The 22,642-nt window shown below is 32.8% G+C and overlaps 1 protein-coding gene across 3 annotated transcripts in view; it reads right to left on the reverse strand.

The window, feature by feature from the left end:
- LOC129004336 (lachesin-like) overlaps positions 1-22,642 on the reverse strand; it is a 180,872-nt gene that overhangs the window by 96,653 nt on the left and 61,577 nt on the right. For all 3 annotated transcript variants that reach the window (XM_054432894.1, XM_054432891.1, XM_054432892.1), the window contains exon 2: positions 19,421-19,459. The gene's annotated coding sequence lies outside the window, so the exon portion shown is untranslated. The remainder of the gene's footprint in view (positions 1-19,420; positions 19,460-22,642) is intronic.

Raw genomic sequence — 22,642 nt, forward strand, 5'->3', positions numbered from 1 at the left:
AGTAGTTAATGTTATTAAAAAAATAATGTTGATTGTGGGAGTAAAATATAATAGTTAATAATTCTACCTCATTAAGGTGTATTAAAAAAAATGTTTTTAAAAATATAAAAAATCACTACCAATGCTTTTTTTATGTCCCACCTCCAAATCCTCTAATGGAAGGCCTGGGATTGTTTACACATTACTTCAGGCTAGTCCTTGAGGGTCACGGCATCATAACATAGGTAAAATCCATTGGTGATTGGCGGGATTTGAACCCGGAACCTCTGGCTCCAAAGCCTGCCACTTTACCTCTAGAACAGTTGGTTTCCCATGAATATTAACAGTAAGAACTAGTACAAAATAAACCCATAACAAACTTATTCATTATTTAGTTTGCTTACAAATTAAAGTCAACTGATTTTAGCGAATTTCCCTATAGGGAAGTAGCTATTACCGTAGGTCTCATGGTAAGACTTAGGCCCGGGACCGATTTACTTTTTCATTTTAATGTCCCCAGAGGCCAAAAACACCATTCGTTCAAATTTTTATATATGTATATATATATATATATATATAGGTATATATATATATAGATTTATATATATATATATGTGTCCGTGAACACGATAACTTGAGTAATTTTTATCCGATTTTGATGAAATTTTGTTTGAAGGTGTAAGGCGGGATAAACTTGAATGAGTTCGCGATCCAGCATGATCGGACCATGGGAACAGGGTTTTATGGGGGGTTTTATGGGGTAAAAATTGGTTTTTCTCACTTTTTACCCTCAAAACACAAAATTTCCCAATTTTTCTCTAAACCTTCTTAAAGAGCTTAAAAAAACAAACAATTCAGTATATCAAAGTGTTTTTGTACGGTTATTGGTTACGGAGAAAACTAAAAAAATTGTAAATTTAACATTCCCATGTTATTCTTATGGAGAGTATTGTAAAATGTTTTAGTTTGCTTGTTTATGGATATATTTTGATCAAACTTGGCAAATTTATTTATTTTATAGTAAGCTATCAATATTTTACTAAAAACACACTACTTTTTATTAGTTTCCTTGTAGCAGCAAACCTAGGTACTCGTTAAACCTAATGTTATTTAGATAGATCAATTGAAAATCAATTCGGCCAAATGGAAATTCGCTTAGACGGCAGGTTTGCTGCGGCGGGGGTATTATTAGTTCAATATCACTTGCTTTCACCTGAAATTGCATGAATACTATCTCGGTTTTAGGTCATTGTTTTTAATGCGTCTCAAGAAATTAAGAAACGATTTTGAAAATATTTACGATGGGACAATCTTGCATATACCTACACAAATAATATTTTTAGCCACAACAACTTGATGACCTTTTAGCACTATAGTTGAGACTAAACCAATTAATGGGTACCGGGAATAGGGTTTTGAGGCATTATCATATGGATAGAACCCAATGGCGATTGGATGGGTTGAAATCCTTGGACTTTGGAACCAAAACATTGCACTCTACTGCTAGATAAGCTCACGCCCTAGATGTATATGTAAATTCTAAGCCTTAAATAGTTTTCATTGTTAAGCAAAAATAAAATGAATTTACTAATCCTAAAAATAAAATTATTCAACCTACGAAACATCATATGAACAAACATCCAACTAATAGGTGGTTGAACACCAGAATCAAGAGTTGTGACTAGTTACTAAGAGTTGTAACTAGAGTGACTTTGTGTTTGGTTCAGTGTTATTGAAAGGTGTCCGTTATTCTCAAGACATCGAGGAAATGAGCTGTGGAGAAGACAAACGACACGACCGTGATCTGTGTCTTATATATACTGCAGTTGTTGCGAAACACGTTCTATCTCCGATTTATTGTATTGCGAATAACGCATTTTAGCAGAAAATTAAGTACTTACACAAAGCTAGTTATGAAGCTAGTTAGTGACCTGCAAATTCATGTATAAATACATACGTGTATAAATGTTTTTTTTATAGAAAAATTTTGTTATATAAATACAATGATACTGTAACCTTGTTTAGTAATTATAGATGATAAAATCACTATACAGCAAGGAGAGATTTTGGTCAAATATATAATCAATATAAAGTAAAACATAAATTACAAAAAAAATCAATAATGCAAATAAAAAAATACATGTTTAATAGATTTGAATGTTGACAAAATTGAAAAATTAACATCACAATAATATATCACTGCATTAATATTATAACAATTTGTTCCGCGAAATGAAACCCAGAATAAGAGAGACCTGAAAGTTCACTTTCATTTAATATTAGAACTGAAAAGGAGCTGCTTTCTAACTAAATAAAGCAGTCTTGTCATTCAGATACCTTGGAACTTTTGCAATTAAACTTTATGCATTTATAACAAACCTAATTATCTTTCTTCCACCACAACTGACAAGATGTGTTTTTCGGTTTGTTAATTCATAAATATCGCAATACTAAACTTAGTGCTAAATTCTGAGAGTTGAAATACATTAGTATTCTAATCATACTTATGGGTGTGCTCCTATCATTGGACACACTTATTTTAAAACTTAATTATTTTACGTTTGTTCTTGTTTTTTTTTTTATTCACATCCGCACAAAAAATAAAAACGGCATTAGCTTATAGCAGTGAACTTAATTTTCGTTTAAATAAATGTTTTCGGTTGATTGGCAGAAAGATGTATTGTGGTGTTTCTGAACCCATTTTTAACACCATTGTTTATTAAATCGTAAATATTTAAGATAATTATAATAGTTATTAAGTTAAGGAATTCTTTAAATAGTCAGCCTAAAACCTCGTTAAATAGACAATGGCTGCACCACATCTATGATTATCTTATTACTTGTTGATGTGCTTCGTTCTCGTTATTATTTTCTTATTAGTAATACATTTTCCCATGTTATTTTGTTATAATATTTACTTCACCGGCTACATTAAAACGTTTGTCAGAAACGATTATGATGTGAAGGTTTTGTCATCAGTTTTAAAATTAGCTTGTGTATATAAACTGTAAACCCTATTTTAGATCAAATGTACACACAGTTTCAAATTAGTAATTTATCCAAATACACTTTACTAACCATTAACAAGAACAAACTAATGTAAAGTTTGACAGCTTTGCAATTAAAACAAAGTACTTTTCTAGTATACTATATTATATATAAATATAGTATAGTATAGCCATAGCCATAGTATAGTATAGTATATTACTAGTAGTTAGGTGATTCAAATAAAGGAAAGAAGCCCAGTTATTGATTGTCGATTGGGACAGGTAAGGTTGGGTTGACATTTCTCACAATAACTTGCAGCTGTTGTAGTGACAAGTGACAAGTGATGTGTCTTCGTATAGTTCTGTCTCTACTGGTTGATCTTATGTGATATATCAAACGTAAACTTAATGTCGTGATATATTATAGTAACCGAATTTCGAACATAAGTCAAAGTAGGTAAGAGAGTTAGAGGTTTATAGCTGAAATCTGCATGATTATAATAACTGATTCACTCAATTTATCTCTCCATAAAGAAATACTGACGGATTATGTTGTTGTAGAGGTGGTATTTTTACTGTCTATCTAAACGGTTGTATTTTTTTACTATACCTCTGCATGATGTGTTTTTTTATGTATTTGAGTGCAATTTTACACATTTAATACATAAATAACACTCTACAGCATAACTGCGTAAAACCTTTGTACAACTCAAGAGATCCAAGTTTGGCGCATAAAAGCATTTAAAAAGTTCATATCTGCAACGAATTATGTTGTTATGTACTGTCTTTAATCTTCATAACGAAAATATTAATTTTATGAGCTTGTTTACATAAATATGAAATAATTGAAGCAATTACCTTTGATTATTACTAGAAAATTCAAATATCCCGTGGATAAGTCAATGAAAAGTCTGACAAAACTTTAAATTAAGATAGTTAAGAACTTAATTATCAAGAGAGGGCGACCACTAAACTACCTTGAGGTGATGTACAACGATTGTGTGTTTTATTTAAGTTTGAAATTAAAATCACTTGATCCTTTTTGCTGCATTTTAATAGACATTATAGTTGTATTACTTCCTGTGGTATTATTCCTTGATGACGATGGTATGAAAAATAAAAATATAATGCAAGAGAACAAGAAGTGTTTCAAGAATCCCCTTAAGAAACACAATTCTATCAAACAAAACTAAGCCGAAAATAAACCAATTTGACCAAGTTTGATTTTAAACCTAAGTTGTTATTAAAACTTTCCCTACCACAGTAATATTTCGACACTAAAGTGGTCCAATAACCATATTTAGTCGAATTTGGGAATGTAATATTTACAATCAAGTGCCAAGTTTATCCAAGAAAATCAATAAAAAATCCATAAACAAATGCTGTTTACAATATTATATTGGCTTGCAAATAATAATATTAGAGTTCGCGGGACTAAATACAGTAGAATTATTTTCAACAAGACATAAAATATTGTTGTACGTTACAAATATGCCTTAATACTAATGTGTAAATATGTGCCAACAACTTAACAAAATATTAATGTTTTTTTTTTCGATTATATTTAATGGTAAAGTACCTCTGGCGTAGTGCAATTTCATGAATACAATTGTAAGTTGGCCCTTCTACTTGTAGGGTGACAGGCGACACTTTATATTTGTTATGGCTTTCATTCATCTCAATATCTGCACAACGCTTACTGGACTTGGTGGTTGAACTTTAGACTGGGAATTTTAACATAATAATGTTACAAGAAAGAATATTTGGGGCCTAGATAATTATAACACGTGCTTTCGCAGTAAAAAGGTTTTACGAAATTTATTCTAAGCTATTATGCTTATAATTAGGTAATTGAGTAGGTAACCCCAAGATTTTCCTTTCCATAACAAATAGCCTTAAATTTTCAGGAAATACGATATTTTTGATTAGATTTTCCATAGTGACACACTCAAAAAGGGTCTATTTAAAAATAACCACCACTAAGTACCACAATTTAAATTTCTTTATTTCATATATCTTAACTTCAGGAGGCTTAATCTTAAAATTCAGTGTTAATCTCCATACAATTCCCATGAGACTGTAGAGTGTGAATACCCATTTCCATTGTCTTATCTCCAGTTTGGCAGTACTGTATTGTATTTGTTTATGAAATCCAGCCAGGGGTATAACACGTTAAAAAAGGTTATTAGATAAGATTATATATTTTATCTCAAATTATGATTTGTGTTTAAACATTACTGTTCACATTCTAAGATTGACAAATAAAATAATTGAGAAATATACTTTTTTTTCGTATTCTATTAGCATGTTGTATTATAAACATGCTGGGTACTAAGCCCAACTATCCTTATGGAGAACAACATCTTTAAGTAGCAAAAAATACTAATTATTTTATGTATTTGCTGGTAGAGTACTGTAAATTAAGTTTTACAGAAAAAAGGACAATGGATAAAAAACTGTCTAAACCGGATTAGGTTATTGGAGAACATAAACATAGATTTGTTGTTTGGGCTAACATGGTTAGTAAGGCTTTTGGTGTTAACATTCGGTGTTTTCTGATGGATAATGTTTAAGCTTAATAAGCTTGTATATTATTCATAAACACTTTAAATACTATCCTGATTATTTTTTAAGTCAAAATCATAGTTGTAAATTGATAAATGTTTGAAACGCTAAGAAATCAAATGCTTTGACTCGGTTCGTCTTTAAGGAAGCTTTATATTTTGCATAGGAAGATGTCTTTATCAGAAGTTCTATATGTCGATTTTCTATCCAGAAACATAAGTAAGAATGGCAACAAATCTCCCAATAAAATGTCAATGTTGTCAGGACAGGTAGTCTATCTCATTGTGTTCCAACGAAACTGTCGCTATTTCCATTGTTTGAAAGATGTTTGTATACAGAAGCCAATATTTGTTGTTGATCCAACAACAAAATTGAGATTGACGTACATTTCCCAATAACCGGTCTCTCTAATTTGTCGTTTAAAAAGCGTTAGAAATTTTATATACTTTTAGTACAATTTAACTTAGAAATTACTAGCTGTTTGGAATGAACTCCGAAACAAGAATATTTATATGAGAACAACATATAATTACACTATATTGTACATTTTTGTTGTCACCATAATTTGAACCCACTACCTCACTATGAAAACCTTAGAGTCCAGCAAACTACTAACTAAGCTACTAACTCTCCAAAAAAGCAAAAAAGGTTTTAAACATATACGAATGATTTTACAACATGATTTAAATATTTACTATTTTTTATCGAAATTTTTCCCTTCAGCTGTAGTTTATGTTTGAGTCATAAAAAGTATCGAGTAATAAATGCACAAAGTGAACCTTTACTGGGTCAGAGCAAGCAAAAAACTCAATAAACCTTGTCTCACCTCGCCATACTTTATAGTTTTCTTTGTGTAAAGCGCTTGGCAACAATTGTTCTCTTTGTGACCTAATTAGTTTAATTAATAGATTTCTTAGAGGGCACACCAGTAATCAAATAGAAGATACAATAAATCTACGTAGCGTTTTTATATGCACGATTATGGAATATCACAATTTGAGAATAGACCTACTCCTTTTACCCACCACTCTGCAGAATTTTGGCTTAGTAAATTTGTTATCAAATTCTAAGAAACATACTAAAAAGGTCAAAAACTGTTAGATATTGTTTTAGAGAAAATGACAATTGTTTACATGAAATCAAACAGATTGCTAAAGAGAAAACCAATTAGTTTTTAGCCTGAGTCATTGTTAATTGCAATTAAACACTGATATCCAATTATAGAATGCTTCATAAATTGGGAAGCTGGTCTAACGGGAAATCGGCACTGTGTAAATGTACTAGATTCTATGGTACTAAGGTATATTAAATTAAATTTTATTTTAAATATCCTTGAATATTTGCGAAATATGAACTGTTACTTACCAAATAAACAATTATGCACGTCGACAATTCACTGTTCATCATAATAAAATCTGAAAAAATTGCAAAAATGGCTAATTTTATGAAAAAATTTCAATAAAAATTTTATTTAGCTTTAAAATAATAAAAAAAAAAATAATAAATATCACGATTTTTTGTTGTAAAATGAGGCAAACCTGAATAGCATAGCCTTGATCATAATAATTTTACAAGTAAAAATCGTTATAATTTAGTTGTTTTTATTCGATATTTTTGAGCTAGGTGTCGTTTGATAGGGAATTTTAAAACCTAAATAAAAGTGTTCATGACATTTATCATAAAATTAGCAATTTTTTGGAATTTAAATTTAAAATACTTAAATGGCCACCATTTTAAAATTCTTTATTGGATTAAGATAATTTTTCCTTCTAAAGTGGGTCTATTTTACCTAAATATTCATACTAAGTTTCATAATGATCGGTTGAAAAAATTCAAAGATAAAAATGTTTATGTGAGCAAACAAAATGCGGATATCTGGTTAACAAAGCGATTTTGGAAAAAGTGTTATTCTTGATTTTCTCTTTATTTTGACTCAAAGAACCATTTCCCGTAGTTTGGCTGTTTACTTAAAGGGCACCCTGTATATATTAGATTTTATATTTAAAAAGGAGTACGTGTAAGTTTAAATGAATCAACAATATCAGGTTAGATAAAATTATATTTGTGTTAGTAGTGGGCGAAGTGGCACTTTGCACGTGTTACACATTATATTTTTCCTACTACCATAAATCATTAGTCTATAAATCATTAGTCTTTCAAACACTGTACAACACCTTTTTAGGTTTGGATTAAATCCAATCGTTGAACAAAATGGGAAACACTGCAACAGCTTATTGTAATTATTTGTCATAAAAAACGCACCGTTTTTGAAGTATTTGCGAAAAAGTAAAAAAGTCCTATTTTCACCCCATTTTCTTTACCCTACTTCCCAAATCCGACACTCAAATCAGTGTAATTTTTTTACACATATTATGGGAGGTATATTGAACAATTTGGCACTCATTAGAAACTTTTTCTATGGGTGTCCATGGTTTTCTCCATTTAAAAAACAATTTGTTTTTAGAATTTTAAGAATAAATAACATTTACCCCCCAATATCTCCTGCACCATTCATAGTAGATAGGTATCGTATGGTATCATTTTGTTCGAAATGTAATGTAGAATATTGTTGTAATTCATTGTATTTAAGAAAGACGCACCGTTTTTGAGGTATTTGCGAAAAAGTAAAAAAAGTCCTATTTTTACCCCATTTTCAAACCCTCCCCCTAAACCCGACACTCAAATCAGTGTAACTTCTTTTAAAATATTGAGGAAAGTGTATTCTTATGGAATATCACAATTTGAGAATAGGCCTACTCCTTATACCGAAATCTTGGCTCAGTAAAATGATTATCGAATCCTAAGGGACACACGAAAAAGGTGTAAGTCTTGTTACTATTATAAATATGACAACCTTTAATTGTAATTACACAAACAGCTGTTCAGACAAAATCAAACAGATTGTTACAGAGAAAACAAATTAGTTTTTAACCTGGGTCATTGTTAATTGCAATTAAACACTGAAATTCAATTATTGAATGCTTCATAAATTAGGAAACTGGTTAAGTGGGAAATCGGTCCTGTGGAAATGTTCTAGGTTACATCAAATTAGATTTTATTTTAGATATCCTTGAATATTTGGGAAATACGAATTATTACTTACCAAATGAACAATAATTATGCACGTCGAAAATACAGTATTCAACAACCATAATATAATGTCTGTGTTAATAACTAGACTAAACCAGTATGATTGTAATGGATTTAAGTTTTTACAGAGATTTTATTATACTTTCTATGCTAATAAATAGGATAGATGAACTTTTGGTAGTACTAACATAAGCTTTTTCGTAAGTACATTGTTAATTTTTAATTTGTTGAAGAACATTTTCTTATTTTCTTTATAAATCTTTATAATATAAAGAACAATGGTTTCCAGTAATAAAGTAAACAATAAAGCTTTGAGCTCTTTCCTCCTTCTGACTCAATAGAATTGCAGTATTCCATTAACGATGCACTCTATTGAATTGAATCGGATTAAATCAATAGAAATACAATAATTTATTGGATTATATTGATATGATTGAAAACACGTTTTCCTTAGGTTACGTTGATTAACGTTTAGTAAAAAACGGAATGGCTTCTCAAAAATGATAAGCTTGATGATATCAGTTTACATTGCTTTGATAATATTGCTTCAACATTATTTTACTGTACTGTGTTTTTAAACATTTACTGTTATGTGTGAAAAGACATTGTATATTTAAATCCATATCGGCCCTTACTTGTTTATTCATGGTTTTTAATGTACAGTGTAATATTTTTTGAGATCATTTTATGGTAGGTAGAATAATGTCCCGAAAATTATAGGAATCCTTTGTCTCAAACAAAGTTGCATTGGAAATCACTTCTAAGATCGATTTAAATCACAATTAAATCCCCAATCAAAATACTCCAGGGGTTGTAAATTTGATTTTACACCAGTTTAAGTTTGAACCAATATTCTGTGTGTCCTATATTATCTAATATATCCAGCAGATAGATAATTTTCGTGGAAGACACAAATTCTATACTACTTCTGGATGAAGTAGATACCTCCCTAAATTTCGAGTAAAATGTGCAAAGTTTTATTATTTTATTTTATTGTAACTATTGAAAAAAAACATAAAGTATTTGAATTTATGAAATGATATTAAAAATAATCAATACCTTACGTAGTTCAGCCCAAATAATGTCGTTCTTCCTAAATAATTTCTTTATTAACTTGATGATTTAATATTTATACAAGACATATTATGGTATTTATAAGAATTCTTTTATGGTATATTTGAGTTTTATTTGACTTAATTCTTAAAGTAAAATGTTATACGTGACTCACTGCCTGGCTTGGATCGTGGATACATCAATGGGTTTTGTTTTAACGAAGAAATATTTAATTTAAATTTAATATCTCCATGTATCGCCACTCGGATAAATGGTTTGTTTGAGTCTTAAACTGTTGTTTACATTGATAGTTAAAAGATTTAACTATCGCTAATGATGTTTTAAAATATATAACCATCGCTCCTAACACGATTTACCTGCAAAACAAACTGTAACAGGTAAGAGTGTTGTTTCTTATAACTAAAGCACGTAAAGTTTAAGTATCTATTATCTGCACCTGGAGAGCAATAAATGCTGCTTGCCTCATCTGCTGGAAACTTTGTTCAGACAAGATTAGTCAACATGAAACAGTTTAATTTCAATTTCAAAACAAAATATATTTATTTTTCCATTGTCTTTGCTTCCATTATTATTATTATTATTATAATTATAGAATCAAAATAATAACTGGTATTAACGCTCTTAACAATCTAATTATCGTTAATAAATAAACACCTTTTCTTTTAACTACTTTTAACCTTTTTTTCCAAAAATTTATTTGACTATGTATGGGTTGGCTTATCTCGTTGCACAAAAGAACAAATTGACTGGACTTCATTAGATGGCAATATATTTATTCAGAGAAAAGGACGAAGGGCAAAGGGCCAAAGGCAAAAAAGGGCTAAGGGTGAAAAAGGGCCAAGGACGAAAAGGGCTAAGGACGAAAAGGGCTAAGGACGAAAAAGGGCCAAGGGCGAAAAAGGGCCAAGGGCGAAAAAGGGCCAAGGCCGAAAAGGGCTAAGGACGAAAAAAGGCCAAGGCCGAAAAGGGCTAAGGACGAAAAAGGGCCAAGGACGAAAAAGGGCCAAGGACGAAAAAGGGTTAAGGGCGAAAAAGGGCCAAGGGCGGAAAAGGGCTAAGGACGAAAAAGGGCCAAGGGCGAAAAAGGGCTAAGTATGAAAAAGGGCCAAGGGCGAAAAAGGGCAAAGGGTGAAAAAGGGCCAAGGACGAAAAAGGGCAAAGGGCGAAAAAGGGCCAAGGGAAAAAAAGGCCAAGGGTGAAAAAAAGCCAAGGACGAAAAGGGCTAAGGACGAAAAAGGGCCAAGGACAAAAAAATGCTAGGGACGAAAAAGTGCCAAAAGCGAAAAAGGGCCAAGGGCGAAAAAGAGCCAAGGACGAAAAAGGGCAAAGGACGAAAAAGGGTTAAGGGCGAAAAAGGGCCAAGGGCGGAAAAGGGCCAAGGACGAAAAGGGCTAAGGACGAAAAGGGCTAAGGACGATAAAAGGCTAGAAACAAAAAAGGGCCAAGGGCGAAAAAGGGCCAAGGGCGAAAAAGGGCCAAGGGCGAAAAAGGGCTAAGAACGAAAAAGACCAAGGGTGAAAAAGGGCCAAGGACGAAAAAGGGCCAAGGGCGAAAAAGGGCCAAAGGCAAAAAAGTGCCAAGGGCAAAAAAGGGCTAAGGGTGAAAAAGGGCCAAGAACGAACAAAGGCCAAAGCGGAAAATGGGTAGGGACGAAAAAGGGCAAGGGAAAAAAGGGCCAAGGACGAAAAAGGGCTAAGGACGAAAAAGGGCGAAGGGCGAAAAAGGGCCAAGGAAAAATAAGGGCCAAGGGCAAAAAAGGGCCAAGGGCAAACAAGTGATAAGGGCAAAAAAGGGCTAAGGGTGAAAAAGGGCCAAGGACGAACAAGGGCCAAAGCGGAAAAGGGGTAGGGACGAAAAAGGGCAAGGGCAAAAAAGGGCCAAGGACGAAAAAGGGCCAAGGACGAAAAAGGGTTAAGGGCGAAAAAGGGCCAAGGGCGGAAAAGGGCTAAGGACGAAAAAGGGCCAAGGGCGAAAAAGGGCTAAGTATGAAAAAGGGCCAAGGGCGAAAAAGGGCAAAGGGTGAAAAAGGGCCAAGGACGAAAAAGGGCAAAGGGCGAAAAAGGGCCAAGGGAAAAAAAGGCCAAGGGTGAAAAAAAGCCAAGGACGAAAAGGGCTAAGGACGAAAAAGGGCCAAGGACAAAAAAATGCTAGGGACGAAAAAGTGCCAAAAGCGAAAAAGGGCCAAGGGCGAAAAAGAGCCAAGGACGAAAAAGGGCAAAGGACGAAAAAGGGTTAAGGGCGAAAAAGGGCCAAGGGCGGAAAAGGGCCAAGGACGAAAAGGGCTAAGGACGAAAAGGGCTAAGGACGATAAAAGGCTAGAAACAAAAAAGGGCCAAGGGCGAAAAAGGGCCAAGGGCGAAAAAGGGCCAAGGGCGAAAAAGGGCTAAGAACGAAAAAGACCAAGGGTGAAAAAGGGCCAAGGACGAAAAAGGGCCAAGGGCGAAAAAGGGCCAAAGGCAAAAAAGTGCCAAGGGCAAAAAAGGGCTAAGGGTGAAAAAGGGCCAAGAACGAACAAAGGCCAAAGCGGAAAATGGGTAGGGACGAAAAAGGGCAAGGGAAAAAAGGGCCAAGGACGAAAAAGGGCTAAGGACGAAAAAGGGCGAAGGGCGAAAAAGGGCCAAGGAAAAATAAGGGCCAAGGGCAAAAAAGGGCCAAGGGCAAAAAAGTGATAAGGGCAAAAAAGGGCTAAGGGTGAAAAAGGGCCAAGGACGAACAAGGGCCAAAGCGGAAAAGGGGTAGGGACGAAAAAGGGCAAGGGCAAAAAAGGGCCAAGGACGAAAAAGGGCCAAGGACGAAAAAGGGCTAAGGATGAAAAAGGGCCAAGGGTGAAAAAGGGCCAAGGGCGAAAAAGGGCAAAGGACGAAAAAGGGCCAAGGGAAAAAAAGTGCCAAAATCGGAAAAGGGCCAAGGGCTAAAAAGGGCCAAGGGTGAAAAAGGGCCAAGGACGAAAGGGCCAAGGGCAAAAAAGGGCCAAGGGCGAAAAAGGGCCAATGCCGAAAAGGGCTAAGGACGAAAAAGTGCCAAAAGCAAAAAATAGGCCAAGGGCGAAAAAGGGCCAAGGGCGAAAAAGGGCCAAGGCCGAAAAGGGCTAAGGACGAAAAAGGGCCAAGGGGGAAAAAGGGCTAAGGACGAAAAAGGGCCAAGGGCAAAAAGTGTCAAGGGCGGAAAAGGACCAAGGGCTAAAATGGGCAAAGGGCGAAAAAGGGCCAAGGGCTAAAAAGGGCCAAGGACGAAAAAGGGCCAAGGGCTAAAAAGGGCCAAGGGCGAAAAATGCTAATCGCGAAAAAGGGCCAAGGGTGAAAAAGGGCCAAAGGCAAAAAAGGGCTAGGGACGAAAAAGGGCCAAGGGCGAAAAAGGTCTATGGACGAAAAGGGCCAAGGGCAAAAAGGGCCAAGGGCGAAAAAGGGCCAAGGGAAAATAGGGGCCAAGGGTGAAAAAGGGCTAAGGACGAAAAAGGGCCAAGGGCAAAAAAGTGCCAAAAGCGGAAAAGGGCCAAGGGCAAAAAAGTGCCAAAAGCGGAAAAGGGCAAAGGGCAAAAAGGGCTAAAGGTGAAAAGGGCCAAGGACAAAAAGGGCTAAGGACGAAAAAGGGCCAAGGGCAAAAAAGGGCTAGGGACGAAAAAGTGCCAAGCCGAATAGGGCTAAGGACGAAAAAGGGCCAAGGGCGAAAAAGGGCCAAGGGCGAAAAAGGGCCAAGGGCGGAAAAGGGCCAAGGACGAAAAAGGCTAAGGACGATAAAGGGCCATGGGTGAAAAAGGGCCAAGGGAGAAAAAGGGCCAAGGACGAAAAAGGGGGTAAGGACGAAAAAGGGCCAAGGGCGAAACAGGGCCAAGGACGAAAAAAGCTAAGGACGAAAAAGGGCCAAGGGCGAAAAAGGGCTAAGGGTGAAAAAGGGACAAGGATGAAAAAGGGCCAAGGGAAAATAAGGGCCAAGGGTGAAAAAGGGCTAAGGGCAAAAAAGGGCCAAAAGCGGAAAAGGGCCAAAGGCAAAAAAGGGCCAAGGGCAAAAAAGGGCTAGGGACGAAAAAGTGCCAAGGGCGAAAAAGGTCTAAGGACGAAAAGGGCCAAGAGCAAAAAAGGGTTAATGGCGGAAAAGGGCCAAGGGCAAAAAAGGGCCAAGGGTGAAAAAGGGCCAAGGACGAAAAAGGCAAAAAAAGGGCCAAGGGCGAAAAAGGGCTAAGGGCGAAAAAGGGCTAAGGACGAAAAAGGGCAAAGGGCGAAAAAGGGCTAAGGATGAAAAAGGGCCAAGGGTGAAAAAGGGCAAAGGGCGAAAAAGGGCCAAGGGTAAAATGGGCTTAGAACGAAAAAGGGCTAAGGACGAAAAAGGGTTGAGGGCGAAAAAAGGCCAAGGGCGAAAAAGGGTTTAGGACGAAAAAGGTCCAAGGGCGAAAAAGGGCCAAGGGCGAACAAGGGTCAAAGGCAAAAAAGGGCCAAAGGCGAAAAAGGGCCAAGGACGAAAAAGGCCAACGACGAAAAAGGGCAATGGGCGAAAAAGGGTTTAGGACGAAAAAGGTCCAAGGGCGAAAAAGGGCCAAGGGCGAACAAGGGTCAAAGGCAAAAAAGGTCCAAGGGCAAAAAAGGGCTAAGGTCGAAAAAGGGTCAAGAGCGAAGGGCAAATGTCTGAAATATGATAATAAGGGATACAATATTAGACTGCAGGTACAAGACTTATGTTCTGCCACTAGTCATGATTTTCTCCAATTTTAAATCCATAAGACATCCATAAGGATGGACCTATTTCGTTGAACGAAACCACGAATTGTCTTCATTAAATGGTAAAATATTTTTCGAATTTTGAATATCAATGAAAATGTGTTTGGTATTTAAATTCTAGCTTCAACTTTAAACTTGTAAAACACGCTGCAACTCTAAAAATTGGAACAGTGATTGAAACCACAAAGCATTCATGCTTACTTTTGTAATCCTGCTTGTTTCTGTATTGCCCCGTTTGTATCTCAACCTTTAATCAAAAGTAAACCATTTTTCCCACTTTCTAATGTATTACAAAATAATAATCAGTACATTTAAACTATCTCAGTAAAAAACTATGTACTTCTTCTGAATTTGTGTTTGTACTGTACAACGACAAAAATACAGTAAAGGGTTTATCGTTTTAATCTTATTACTAGTATTTCTTTATTGAGTTATATAGTCAAAGCCAGCCTAAGGTATTTGCTTTAGTTAAGTAAAAAAGCCCTGTATTTTTACAAATAAATGTAAATATCTTCATTTATTTTTGAGTAAAATATTATCGAATAAAAAATTAAGATGTATGGGTACTATGTATGCAATGTACGTTATTTATGTAAGGGTACAATCTGGTTCTTGTAATTTTGTTCATGCATTGTTACTTAAATAAAGTCATACATAACATTATGCTTACATTATTTCAATGTTATTTCAATTTATGGTTGCAATTTAACTTCCACTAAAATATTGTGTAGACTAAAGGTATATTTGATAAGCTATGCATCTGCTTTATAATATTTTACGCTGTTATGGATAAATGTTCAATCGGATGTAGTTTTGAAAGTCCGTTATATAAAATAAACATTGATTGAGGTTACGACTGGAAACAAAACAAATTACTAAAAATGTACATCCTTAAGTATTACTAAATATTTATGGTGTCACTTACCTGGGATCCACGTATTGATTTATGCGTTCATTTAAGTTCTTTGGTTTGGAATGTGTATGTTAAATATTTTTAAATATAAAATAAAATGCAATGCACAAGAGCTTAATCAACAGTCTTAGATAGAAAAGTAATGAAGTTCAGAAAGTTTAGAAACTACTCAGATTTCAATCGGTTATAGGGTTGTGAGGAAAGTTTTTGAAATTAATAAAAGAGAATCTTGAGATTCGGAAGTTTATAACTTTATTAATACAACTTTTTTAATTAATTTTTAAATATTTCGTTTATATTTTCAAATAATTAAACCTATCTTAAAACTCAAGTAGTGATCCCCATATCAGCTATTTTGGTAAATATTGAGATTGAAATATTATAAATTAATCATTGTAATTTAGGTATTCTGTGCAAATAAACAAGGATCTAAATTCATTTGAATACAAATTAAAATTTATGTGTTTTCGTCGTACATCATTGATGGATTTATAATGCTACAATTAAATCAAGTAGGAGTCAAATAATTAAATAATTTTACCCTGAACTCGCGTTAGGTCAAAATGTAAACCATACCATACCTTCAAGTAATTAAATATTTAAAATGCTGCAAGATATTTCAGATAAAGTAACAATGAGATTTTATCCTAGAACTTGTGAACTCTGAAGATTAACAGCTGGTACTGTTTATTTTGTTAACAGATGTTTCAACATGGCATGATGTTTACAATACCAACATTCGTCAGCCAATATGAACTTGGTCAACATTATTAGCATATTAGGCTTTAATAATTACCGTCATTAAAATAAAATTATCGTTCACTGATGAAAACAATACTCGAAATTTAATGTTTGAGGTGAGCACGTTTATTTCACATTACATTTTATACATCTCAAATTTCTCAATAAGATTGATGATGATATGTCTAAAAATAACTCATACCCAATGCGTAATCTTCATTTTTTTTACGGTTAAATACACAAATCTAAAAATATCTTTGCACAGTTAGAAAACAAAATTGATATCCAGAGAGTTCAAAAAGTTTTACTTTCATTCAATATTGCAGCTGTAAAAGAGCTGCTTTCTTACTAAATAAAGCAGTCTTGTGCTTCAGATATCCTACAACTTTTGCAATTAAACTTTATGCATTTGTAACCAGCCTAATTATCGTTTTCACCAAAGAGTAAAACGTGATTAAAATTTTGTGAATCAAGACGTGTTTTAATATTGTAATTTAAGTCATTAATAACAGTTTATAATCATGTTTAGCTGAGGGATGGAATAACACTACATATAAATGTGAAACTTTTAACAACAATTTTTTTATTTGTTTGAAAGAGATGTATAATTAAAAACAACATCAACGAGATTTTTTAAACAAAATAAAATAATTTATTTATTTATTTTTTTTTTTTTTGAGGTTGGCGGCCTCTTTTAACCTTGCATTTGCCCGTCCACATAGACTACCGTTTTTCGCGTGTAAATTATCCAGCAAAGCAAGGGGTGAGCCGGTACGGTACAAAGGTGGGTGAACTGTACTGATAACAGTACAGTTACAGTTTAAAGGGAGCTACAAATTTTTCGGAAGTCCATCTGGTTTCCCTTGAAGTGAGGGTTGTCCAGGCGTTTCCGTTTGCAAGGTAAGCTCGTTCGACACTATTTATTACATTATAAAAAGTAACTGTTGGCTGGTACCAAAGCTCCACTCAACAATATAACAACCCGAATACTCTCACGAATAAGTAGTGCAGCATTTCATCATCAGAGCTGAAAATACTGAAAATACTGTTGTACAGAATTAAAATTATGTAACATTTAATTCTTAATGAAAAAAAAACATTTTTATTACATATATATTTAGATTTAATTTGATCAACACAACTAGAATAAGAAGAACAAAGATTTTTCTAAAACGAAACAGACGGAATTATAGACAAAGGTTAGAAGCTCAGTTATTGATAGTCAGTCGGGACAGGTTAGGTTGGGTTGACATTTCTCACAATAACTAGCTGCTGTTGTATTGACAAGTGACAAGTGATGTGTCTTCGTATAGTTCTGCCTCGACTGGCTGATTCGAGACTTTTGAGACATATACTGGGGTTTTATCGTTTTTCTAAAATGGTAACCATCAACTAATTTTCTTGATATTTTGTGTATACTTTCTATAATATTTCAATGTCGATTTATTTTTTGTAAAGAAATACTACTGGAAATATGCACACTATTTTGGAACACATATTAGTTCAGTAATAACTAGGAGATATTTATAGCAAAGGAATGTATAATACCTTCCATACATATTCGTGTGATGTACTTAAAAATTAATATTTGCTTTAAAACTCTAGGTGGTAAACGTATTTGTTTGGATTATAGAATTCCAGTTTTGGTATTGTAAATTAAGTAAATAAACAACACAGTACGTATGAAAAAATAGGATTCTTATGATTGAGGGAATTTCCGTATATAATCCATTCACAAAAGTTGTATTTTTTGGAAACTCTATGTATGTCAACCAAAAAATGTTTTGCATTCAAGGCCAATAATTAATTACACGATATTTAATACTTATACAAGATACCTTCTTTCCTTGTAGGAAAAAGTATAGCCTGTTAAAACTTTAAATGAAGTTGGTAAACATTGAGATTCTCTAGAGGTTGAGACCACTAAAATACCTTGAGGGGATGTACTCCGGTTGCGAGTTTAATTTTACTTTAGAGAACGAAGCAATTAAATTGTTCTTTATCAGAATTATTTGTTTGGAAAAATCAGCTTCAGAGAGTAAGAAAGATTACACAGAATCTGATGATGTAATTGACTTAACTGTTGTACAAAATGTTTTGCGTGGCTTGATTATCTCCTTTCCTCCCTAGTTTAAAAAATTTCTGAAGTGTAGGAAGGCCAACTGTACAATTTTGACAGAATTAAAATTGATTTCTGAATTCTGATTTCGACCAATGGTTTTGTCGAAGGAAAAATTGCAAAATTACAAAAATATTATATTACTGTCATTGTTAATTCGTGTGTTTATTTTCGTGTCATATTGTAATTTATACTACGGTATAAAAAAATCTAAAAAATGACATATAATTAAAGGTAAGAGGATTTCGGTAATGAAGAATCTACATTATTATGTTGGTGAAGTTTTTGATTCAATTAGATAACAGTAAGAAGTTTTCATGATAAGCACAGAAATGAAAGAATTTAGGATTTAGTTTTTAAATGTTATAATTATGTACAATCTTTAACTATTCGGCTTATTGCTGCAGTATGACGAAAATTATACACGACCACACGACTTGGGTTCTGTTCAAAAACAGTAACTTTATGTCCTAATAACATAATACACTATTATATTCGTGTATTTTTTGTCATCTAGCGTTGTGCCGTTTTATAAACACAAACGGCTGTGTATATAAAACGCTACCACAAACGGCACAAACGTCCCGATCACAACCCCACAGAGCGCGCTGTGACGGATGACAACGGTTCCTCCCCCCTTGTAGGCTGACAGGCGACACTTTATATTGGTTATGGGCTTCATACATCTCAATATCTGCACGACGTTTACTGTAGGTGGGTCTCAGGCAGTTTATACAGTTTCTGTTTCGTTCTTTACCAACATTTATTTGTGTACTTGCCAATGGTTTACACGTTGCCTATAAAACTGTATGGTACAGTATACCATCGAAATTTTACTTACCGTTTAGTGTTGTAAGAAGCAATAAGTTTGCTGACAATATTTATATATTTCTCAGACAAAAATGATTGTTGGCTTGAAAAAATCACTTAGCCAACGCTAATAGTATTAAGATATCAAACCTAAATTGTTAACATTGTAATATATTTCAGACGAATAAAAACGTTTGCATCTTTTTCAATTTATTAACTATGTGTGTTCTGTTTTTCACAAAATCACACCCTAAGAAATAAAGGACAACTACCAACAACTAGAAAATCTGAAAATTAGTCACACTGCAAAAGGTTCAATAAACAAATTGTTTATGAGTGTTAATAAATAAGTCTATTAAATTTCATTAACAAAATATCACACACACTTATTATTTGGGCTAAGGTTAAAAGTAATCTGACTCACACTTACCAAACGATCCCTTTGCAAGTTAAGTCGCAATATTAGTTTCTGAAACATAACAATGCTTTTGTTAGAAGGTTCTATATATAAATTAATAAATCATGGAAAGCAAACAAAATAAGGAAATAAAATAAAATAACATAATTATAAAAATCTTTCACTTTTAGGTTAGGTTTTTGTTTAAAAACATGTTTGACGATCACTATTTAATGTACCTTCATCAATTGCAATTTATTTGTACAATTATTTATTTTAATTTATTAAAGATGGAGTAGGATAACTAATTTTATAGCACTTTCAAAAATATACCATCTATTCAAAATTAAAAATAATATGTTTTATATAACCGTTACGTTATTCAGATCTTGGTCTCCGGTAATATAAAGATAAGAAGGGGAACGAAAAGATCAAAGTTTAAATGAAGTTGGTAAACAATACTGTTTGCTCCAGGGGTTATGGAACAATACCTTTCTTGTTTAAAAGACTTATAACAGGTTTCTTGAGTACAACTTTGCAATTTTCTTGTTAAGCTTATATCAAATGTTTTGTTTTTGATAAACTACTAATGTTGTTGTTAACTTTTATGTTAATCTATATAATGGTTTTTGCGTAGCATATGCAGCTATTTTAAACACAAATACAGTACACCTGTAATAATTGGGACTATAAAGATATGGTAGAAATCACTTTTTAAATTGATACATTTATATATTGGTTAATACTGTTATGTGTATGGATGTACATTTAAATTGAACTGTAACCACTTATATGCACTTCACTTTACTAATAAAAAGTAATTTTTATATTGTAAATACATTAAAACATTGAATCAAGCATTGAATATTATAAGACAACATTGTTAGTGTTATAAAATAAGAACTACCATTAACGTAATACAATTTTGAGTTGCGTGTAAAACCTTGTTTTAAAAGAACTTTGCTGATAATTTTAAATAATTTCTTACCAAGTTTCTGAAAAGATTATCCATTGTCATATGTACTGGTAAGACAAAGTAAATACAAGCACACAATTTTAATTGTCTCATTTTAATTTTAAAAGATTATTTTATTATAATGAAACGAAAACTATTTATATACATTTGTGGAAGCGAAATCACAAAAACTAATAGTTGAACATAGGTATATTTCTACACATAAAATTTTAACTTTCAATGAATGTAGCATGGAAAGTACACGTTAAAAAAAGAAAAAAAAATAACTTTGTTAGGGAAAATAAATAATAATTAAAATGTGAAACTCTTCTTGGAATGCCTATTGCCTCTAATATCACTTTTAGTTTACAAAGTCTGTCTCCTAACTGCTGCAGTTGCTATGCGGGTTAATGAAAAATAAATTTGCAATAATGATTTCCAATAAACAAGTCGAAAAATACTGTTTTTTTGTTGCGCCTTAACTGTACTAAGATATTTGTTAAGATATAAAACATTTTGGTATTTCAAGTTTGTTTACATTTTTAAATAGAACCATCTTAAAAATATCATAAAATAAAATAAAATGTAAGTAGTATAAATGTGTTTTATACTCAAATTAATCGCAAATCATAGCCTATTGTGTTTGATTGTCAGGAAAATTATTGTAGGTAAGATCATTGACTATCTTTCTTCTTAAAATAATTAAGTCTCTTAACCTCCTTAAGTCTCTAAATCTTCTTTAATCTGTTAATCTTCTTTATTATTAAAAGTATGTACTTATTGAGACCTAAGTAAGATACCAACAATAGTTATTTATATAGTTATTTAGTTACTTATTATTATTAGTTATTTAGTTATATAGTTATTTATATATTTTTTTTATAGTTGTTTATTTTTATTACGAGTGATTTATTTTAGAGGAACTAAGCTGGGAGCTCAATAGTGTAGAATCAATCAATTTCTAGAGTATTATAATACAAAACCTCCTATAGCAATTAACTGCAGTTAAGCTACCTACAAAATATCAACATTTAATAAAGAATTTATTGAAACAATAAATCTGCATGGCTCAAATTTGAAAATGAGAAAGAAGTCCAATTTAAATAACTCTTTTTACAAAGTATTTGAAGAAACTAAACTTGCAGTGGATAAATGTACTATTTTTTTATTTTTTGTAAGTTAATTTTAGTTTTGCATGAATGAAACGAAACAATAAACAGGGCAATCTGAACCCGAGCAAAGTTTTAGGAGAACATAAACACAGATTTGCCGTATGGGACTAACACTGTTAGTAAGGCTTGCGGCGTAAACATTGTATGTGTTGTTTTATGGATAATTTATAATCCTGGCTGATGTTGAAATCACTAGTGTTAAAATTAAAATATAATAAATACATTGACATTGTTCTTGTATTATTTTTCGTTAGATGGTAGCTTTTATGTCATACTTTCATATCTTATACATTATTTCTATTTGGAAATATTTTTATTGGTGGAAATGTGTTGAATTTACGTGAAAATACACAATACAAAATATGATTCTTGCAAGACTATATTGGTCAGGTAAATAGGTTTTCTTTTGGATGAAATTTAACATTAGTAGACTTTTTTTTCACATAAGGTAGTGAGGATCAAATAGGTAAAGACTATCTTATAATCTGAAAATGTAAATTCAATTCAAACGTTTGTAATTTATCTTTTCTTAATACTAAAACACAAAATTCGTAGCCTCATATGTATTAAAGCAATATTTCCTTTTTAGACGAGATTCCACAATTACCAGCAGGACATAAACATTGATAATAAACTAACAACAAACATAGATTACTATCATAACAATATATTACTAACACATTACTGTTGCCTTGTTCTTTTTTTATCGACACGAAATTAATAAAATAGAGGAAAATATATCTAGTAATAAATGTCATAAATGAACTTTAAGTCGGTCTAAGCAAGCAAAAACTACGATAATTTTCGCGAACTCGCCATACTTTATAGGTTTCGTCCATAAGAAATCATCTAAAAAACATCTTGGATAGTTTAGTGAAAAAGTTCTTGTAGATTATACGTAGGTGTTGTAATATGTTAATGAATTTGTTTGGTGAACATTAAATTTACCAAACTATTTGTACGCTTTTATTATCACTATACAATATATATTTTGTATTTTTTATTAAGTTTAATAGTGTTTTAATGGTATGTGCCTAAGGGATCTATAAAATGGTATCACACTTAACCTGTATTCTTCCATTTATGACAACGGTTTTACAAATGACGATAAAGTCCGTGAAACTAATT

Source organism: Macrosteles quadrilineatus, unplaced genomic scaffold, assembly GCF_028750875.1.
Source record: "Macrosteles quadrilineatus isolate MER2022 unplaced genomic scaffold, UCM_ALF_1.0 Scaffold_9__3_contigs__length_116548681, whole genome shotgun sequence".
NCBI classification, from domain to species: domain Eukaryota; kingdom Metazoa; phylum Arthropoda; class Insecta; order Hemiptera; family Cicadellidae; genus Macrosteles; species Macrosteles quadrilineatus.